At 22.8% G+C, this 7,607-nt stretch overlaps 1 long non-coding RNA gene across 1 annotated transcript; it reads right to left on the reverse strand.

The window, feature by feature from the left end:
* Positions 1-5,590: 5,590 nt before the first annotated feature.
* On the reverse strand, positions 5,591-7,004 carry LOC145843409 (uncharacterized). Its single transcript, XR_014370238.1, has 4 exons — positions 6,986-7,004; positions 6,766-6,828; positions 5,951-6,016; positions 5,591-5,717 (listed from the first exon to the last, which is right to left on the reverse strand). It is a non-coding gene; the product is annotated as an uncharacterized LOC145843409 (long non-coding RNA).
* Positions 7,005-7,607: the final 603 nt, after the last annotated feature.

Consider the following 7,607-nt stretch of genomic DNA (forward strand, 5'->3'; position numbering starts at 1 on the left):
AGATTGCGAAATATCCCAGATCTTTAGAAAACAATAGATTTTGGTGTGAATATGTTTACCATTATAATTTTTTAAATTGATTTAATCGAAACATGGTAATAAAAACTAACTTATTAAAATAACAAACTCATACTAAATATAGTAGTTATAAGCAATATCATTATTTTAACAAAATACACCGCTGAATTATTTTACAGTGAACATATCTACTTTCTTTTTGAGTAAAACATATGTTATTGGTAGATAATAAACCACCAAGTATGATAATCAGTAATTTCTGAGACAGGCGTGATAATTAAGCGATTAAATTTATGCAAGGTTAGTTAACAAGTCAGGCGAATTATATGACTATAAATAATCAATTTGTTACCACACACATACATAATAACCAAAAGCTTGTTTTTAATTATTTTCTGTTCTAACCCTTTAATATATATATTTTTTTAATTAAAGTTAAGCTAGTACTAAGTTTTGTTTAAACTAGCATTAACTTATGTATCAAGCTTACATAGGCTAACATTAAAGCTACATTATAGTTTAATTACAATATTGTAAACTTAAATTTAAAAAAAAGTCTAAAAGAAATACTTCCAACTTTGTAAATGTTAAAGAAGAAATATTTTCCAATACTTTTTAAAAACTTTGATAAAAATTATAATAAGTTTGTAAAATTACTTATATAATTATATAAATTTAGTTTTAGTGATTATGATAATTTTTTTTTTAATTGAAAAGAATATAGTTTTAATAGGTTACATATAAGTAAGATACATTGTTTTATTTGATGATAAACAACATTCACTTTAAAAAAAATTCGGTAGTGATAATAAAGCACAGTCGTTTGATGGTTTCAGAGCTGTTGTGAAATTAATAATTTAAAAAGAAAACCTGCCCACAAGTCTGCATACAAATAAGAAATAGCGCTAGTAATTTACAACCACTAAATCTAATTACTAGTAGAAAGTCATACTAGTAATATAATTGATTATATAAAAAAGATTAGATGAGGCTTTGTTATTACAAGCACTTGATTTTATAATCACTAGCTGTTACCACTTACGAATATTTGTTCTTGTAGTATTAGAATCTAATAAAGTAGTATAAGAAAGTAATTAGTTGACTAGATTATTTTAGTTTTTTAACCATTATTAGGTGTGGTCGGTATTTATTATTACAAGAAAAAGGTCTAAAAAGTGTCTATCTAGGTTGCTTTGATGCAAAATTTGATTTTAAACACATTTATTTTCATATAATGAATCGACGAAAATTACTTTTCTAAAATCTGTATGTATTTATTTCAAAAATAAAACATTTCAACTAACTTATTAGCAACTTAACTATATTAGCATTGTAAAAATTAAAACTAACAATTCTTAAACTTAAAAGCATAAACTATAATTATACTAGGTAAAAGATGTAACCTGGTTGTGTTTATATTTTTAATGGAATTGTTCGAATTAGGGCTGTTACTAATAGTTCTATTGTGTTCATTTTTATTATGACCGTTTGATTGTTTTACGTATTGATTCTGCAAAAAAGTATTTTTCAAGTATTGATTGTCTAACGATAAAAATAAAGTTTAATCTTCATTTTAACTGTAAGAGTCAAGTATTAGTATCTTAAAGTTATTCAAACTTAGCTAGGTTTTAAATAGTAAAAAAATTTATTAACTAGTTAATTAAACACAGTGTTTACTGTATAAATAAATTTTAGAACACCTATTTTGCAACACAGGTTGAGTTTAGCTGTTAGTTTGAGTTCTTTTTATTCAGTTTGAAAAGCATATTTGTTATAATAAAGTTTTAATTTTCTTAATGATTTTTTTTTTATTATTTGCTCAACTATATATAAGCATAATAATAAGAATGACTTTAAAAAAATGGTAAAACACAAAAGCATTTTCAAAAGTCAGTATGTAAATAGTTTTTAAACTAAAAACAGACTACATTTAATAAATGTATGTCTATATTTATTGCAGTGAAAAGAGCCGAGGTTTTTTTAACATTACTAAAAATAAGTTGTACTATCAATAAAACACTTAAAAACTTTATATAAAGTAAAAACAAAAAAAATATTAAATTGTAGCAATTGTACCTCTTATCAAAATAATTAGGTGTTCCTTATTTTTGCAAAAAATAAAATCTTAATTTTTTAACTAAAATATTTTAACATTTGTTAGTAATATTCTGCTATAGATTTTATATCTATAGTTGTAAAAAACAATAGAAAAGTTAAGCTTAAATGAAAGCAAACAAATACATTTATTTACTCTAAATTTTATCTTTAGGAATTGCATATACTTTTCTCTTGTTTACAAGTCAACATATGGTTTTGACGTCATAATAACTGAAGGCGGGAAGATAAAATAGAAATAACACGGAGAAATTGTTATGAGTTAAATTTTTGGCACAAGGTTTTGACACAAAGTATTTTTTGTTTAAGATGCTATTTTATTTGATAAAGATTTAATCTACAAACAAAACTTTGTATTTAAAAAAGCTATTGAACAATAATAAACTATGAAAATTTTAAAATTTAGTAAAAAAAATTAGATACATTTGAATAAAATTATCAAATATACTTACATCGATAGAAACATTATCAACTACTTAACGATCAATTTTTTAATATAAAATCTGTAAGTTTAAATACTTTGAAAAAGCTACCAATCATTATTATAATAAATTTAATTGATATTTTGAAAAACAACAATAGTTCTATATACTTGGTAATAAAGTTTTAAATCTAATTATTAAGTTCTAAAAAACACGTTACATACTTCACTTGAATCGAGTTTTCTTTCTTGACATTTAAAGTTTTATCACGATAGTGTCAATTACAACTTCCATTTAATTGAGATAACGTATTAATTTTTCCACTTACAGATTTTGTTCTAACTTGGTAAAGTTCTTGACCTCTTCTACCGTTTGTTAGTGTTCTATACTATGAAAATAAAAGGTTATTTGTATGTTTTTATGCTATTTGTTTGTATAAAAACAGTCTTAAAACTTGTCAAGACTTTTAATTAAATCACATAATTGTTCAATTGCACTTGTAAAAGCAACATAAAGTATGTTTTGCTAGGAGGAATTAAAAAATTTAACATCAAACTCAAAACAAATTTCAATTGCAAAATTAACAACAAATAATTTCAATAAATAACATGCAAGTTTTAAAATGACATCTCGGAAACTTTAAAGAGTTTTGAGTAACAGTAATTTAATAATGTATATTTCGAGTAATTAGATGTTATCGGAAAAACCACAAAATGTCAGCTGATAAAAGGCCCATTTACACGAAACCACAAGAAATTTTTGCTGCTATTTCAAAGAAATGTCAATCTTTTTATTTCGTTGAAATTAAGTTTATATTTGATTATTATAAAGTTAAACCTACCTAGAACTAATATAATTGTAATAGGCGTTATTTTTTTTTGTAAATCAATTATCGGGATCTATTTTTAGTGTTTATCATGTCGGAAGTTAAACTGTTTTTGAATAAGACAAAAAAATAAAGGAGTTATTTTAAACCTAAAATTACACATTTGACAAACTATTTTGATAAGAAAAATATTATTGAAATTATAACCACACAGCTGAACGATAAATTGTAGAAAAAGTTTCAAAACTAATAAAAGAAAAAATTTGTCTATTCCCTTAATATAGCTTAAAAAAAAAACTTGATATTAATGATTTATCTCTGGACTACTTTGAATGAGAAAACAAAATTTATCTTAAAAAGTCAGCTGTTACTAATGAAAATATATTCTAGAATTTACTTTAAAACAAATATAATAGAGCTGCTTGTAAAAATATCTCAAAATCTTAAACGTGTTACAGCTAAGAAGTTCAGAGAAAACATTTGATTTTTAAAAATGTAAGAAAGTATAAGATATTGTCGGTAAAAACCGAAAAATGGCAAATTATCATAAACCGTTTTATATAAAACAACTTTAGAATTTTTATTGTTGTAGAAAATTTTTCTGTTGCTACTTATTGTAAAAACTAAAATTAAATTTTCAATAGAAAACATAATGTATATAATTTAATTAAAATAGTTTGTTCGTGACTTATTTTATATCACAAATCAATTATCACCACCTTGTAAATTGGAATTGATATTGAGCCAATAATAAGGTAAACTCTAAAATTATTTAATAGTTAAACTTCTGATACATAAAGTTTAAAAATTTTATATATTTCACTTTATAAATAGTTTGATTATATTAGCCGAATTGTAAATATGTTTATATGATTGTATACTTACGACACAAATTTATTTTCTGCTATTCTGTTTAAGTTTTAACATTTATTTTGTAATAAAAAAAGTAAAGTTTTATGATGATTTCGGTAAATGGCTATAACACATTCAAGTTTATGGCATTTCATATTTGATTTACGCATTTTTTTTTCTAAACTTTCATATCAAAGTCTTTTTTTTTATCTGTTTTTTCAAATCTTTAGATTTTAAAACCTAAGTTTTATTAACGTTACTAAGTAGTTAACTATCTATCTGTTATATTTAGTGAACTTTTTAATATTTGCAGTTTATATATATTAATAACAGAAAAATCATAACAACTAGCATTTAGAAAAATATTTAAGGTTTTCATTAATCTTTACAAATTTTAATTAAGCAATATACTTACAATTTAACTTTAATCAAAAAAAAATAGGATAGCAGTTTGAAGGATTTTGTTTATATTTCAAATTCACCATTGAATTTCCAAACACTTGTGTGAATTTTTAAACACAAAGTAATAAAATGTTGTTACAATTTAAAAATAATTTCAACTCGAATTAGACGTAAAGAGTTTAAAATAAAGTTGTTCTTAACCTTAGTTTTAAGTAATTTTGTAAGACACATTATATAACTTTTTGATTATTTCAAGATCTTTGCTTTCAAATAAGTATGGTTTCTTAATACAAAGTATAACAACTAAGTTTTAAAAAATATTATAAAATAATGTTAGAAGTATAATAACTATGATTTTGTCTAGTAATAACTTTGTATCATCAATACATAAAGTAAAAAAACATGAATGGATTATATTGTAAGAAAACATCCATGTCCAAAAATTATTAAAAAAGTGTTAAATATTATACCCATAATAGTAAAATAACAATGACCATTTAATCGATGAAAAACAAGCTATATGTTATGTTTTAATATTTAGAAAAGTATTTATTAAGTTAAACTTAAAAACAAACTTGTGTATAATTTTGATTATTTTCAAGTTTTTACTGGTTGAAACGAACCATTTTTACCTAAAAAAATTTTATAAGATTTCATTAAATATTTTTATGCAATTATATAAACAAAATATATTTGAGTAGTTTAGTTTAATAGACTTTTTATTGTTATTATCATAGTATGTTAGGTCAAAAGCACACACATAAAAAGTTTAGTAATAAAATTTAAATTACTAGTTTACTTTGATGTTTTTATAGCTTACTATGTTGGTAATTTTTTGTTAGATCATTTTTTATTAGTTTGTGTCCATTTTTTAGTACTTGTGGTATCCGAGGTTGGGGTAAAGCTGGTAATTGATGAGGGTTGCTAAGCAACTGTTGGTGCTGTGATAAGGCGAGCTGAAATTATTGTTGAGCCGAAGACAAACTTGAAAGTCCAAAATTTTGGGAAAGTCCCAAATTTTGTGGTAGATTTTGAATCTGGGGAATTCCTGGTATTTGTGGTTGTAAACTTGCTTGTTGACCCTGGTGTTATTTAAATTAAAATACGTATTAAATTAAGTGATTTATGCTGGTTTTTTTAACTATAAGCTAAGTTTACTAATAATATATATATATTGATACACTTATATGAAAATAATATTGTTTAACTATACTGTAAAAACTTTTGCCTTTTATTAGCTTTCAACTAGCTATTTGTGATTACAATTTAATGATAATTATTTATTATTGTTTCATGGTTTAAAATATTAACTTACAGCTATTAATTGAGTGACATCAAAATTTTTAGCTTGTTCCAAAGCAACTGTAGCATGATGTTGTTGCTGGAAATAAAATAGATACATAGTTATTCTGTTCCTGTAGTAAACTTATGACAAGGTGAGTTTAAATTATTTAAAATATCTTAACAACTTATTAAAATGTAACCTAAGTATATATTATTAAAGACACAATAAAAAGTTTTTTTAATTAACTTTGTATTATTTTAAATAAACCTTGACAATAGTTTATACACCAAAAAACATAAAATTTATATTTTAGTTTTTCAAACTAAAGCTGTTAATTTGAAAACATTTATTGTAGTTTTTTAAAGAACTCGTTTACATTTGCAAAATCAAGTGTTAGTCAAACTATTTTTTCGCAAAACTGTTAGTATTTGGAACAAAAACACAACTTAATGGTCATATTCTTAGTATAAATTATCCTCAAACAAGGTTTTAATATTGAGAAAAAGTATCAGGATCAAGCTTTAATCAAAATTTTTGGCTACAAAAATTAACTTTAAACTAACCAAAAACAGGCCTTAAATGTATAACATAAACATTAGTATTAAGAAATTTTACACTAATAATCTTATAATTGATTAATTGAGTTGTTCGACTTTGCACTAGATTCAAGTTTGTAGTGTTTAATAAATAAACTTTAAACTAAGATAGAGATAATTGATCATTATTTTGTTTTATTAAACAACTAAAATTTCTTTTTAACACAATAAAAATAGTGTTAAAAACTAGGTTAATTTTTTTTTAGTTTTATAATAAAGAAATTAAAAACAAAAAACAAAGTCGTTTACCTCAGGAGCTAAAAAGGGTAAAAATCTATGAATTATTTCAACCATTCTTTTTATTATTTCTATCTGTAAATAACACTGTTTTAGCTGTTAAGATAAAAATATATATCGTTATGAAAATAATGCGCTACTTTAATAAGTTTTTATAATTTTTATAAAACTAACTTTAAGTTCTTATGTAAATATTTGGATATTTTAGTGGTAATAAAGAAAAAAAACTTACTCTTTTATTCACTTCTAGATTAAGGCCATATGACATTTCGTAGTACTGTAAATAAAGAACACTTAAAACTAAAATAATAACTGCACACTATATACTTATACCAATATAGTGATAATAAATACGAAGCAAATACAAATATATGTTTTTTGCTACCGTAACATATTGCTTTTGAACTTCAGTTTTATCAGCTAAAAGTCTTTCGTATTCGTTTTTGAGTCTGTTTAAACAGTTCAAATAAAAAAAAAACATATTTTTAATCTAGTTATAAAGAAAGCAAGTTTTTGACTATTTACTATTAGTTTGATACAGACTAAATATAATCATTGTTTTTAATTACAAAAAAAATTATAAAAGTAATAATAGGAATCTAACAAATGTGATTGTTTATGATGATTATTAATTTCTTCTTTTATTTTATCACAATATTCAGAAGTATTAATTCTGTTTAAACTCGGTGTACTAAGAGGGTGTGAACTCTGTTATGAAGCTTAAATTTATAATAAAGTTTTACAGGTGCGGTTAATATTAACAGTTAAGAAAAAGTTATGACTATATTAAAGTAATTAATTTTTGTATATAAAACTTTTACTTGATAAAAAACGATTATAAAACTTTAGTAGTA

Source organism: Thalia democratica, chromosome 8 (assembly GCF_965202585.1).
Source record: "Thalia democratica chromosome 8, ktThaDemo2.hap1.1, whole genome shotgun sequence".
Classification (NCBI taxonomy): domain Eukaryota; kingdom Metazoa; phylum Chordata; class Thaliacea; order Salpida; family Salpidae; genus Thalia; species Thalia democratica.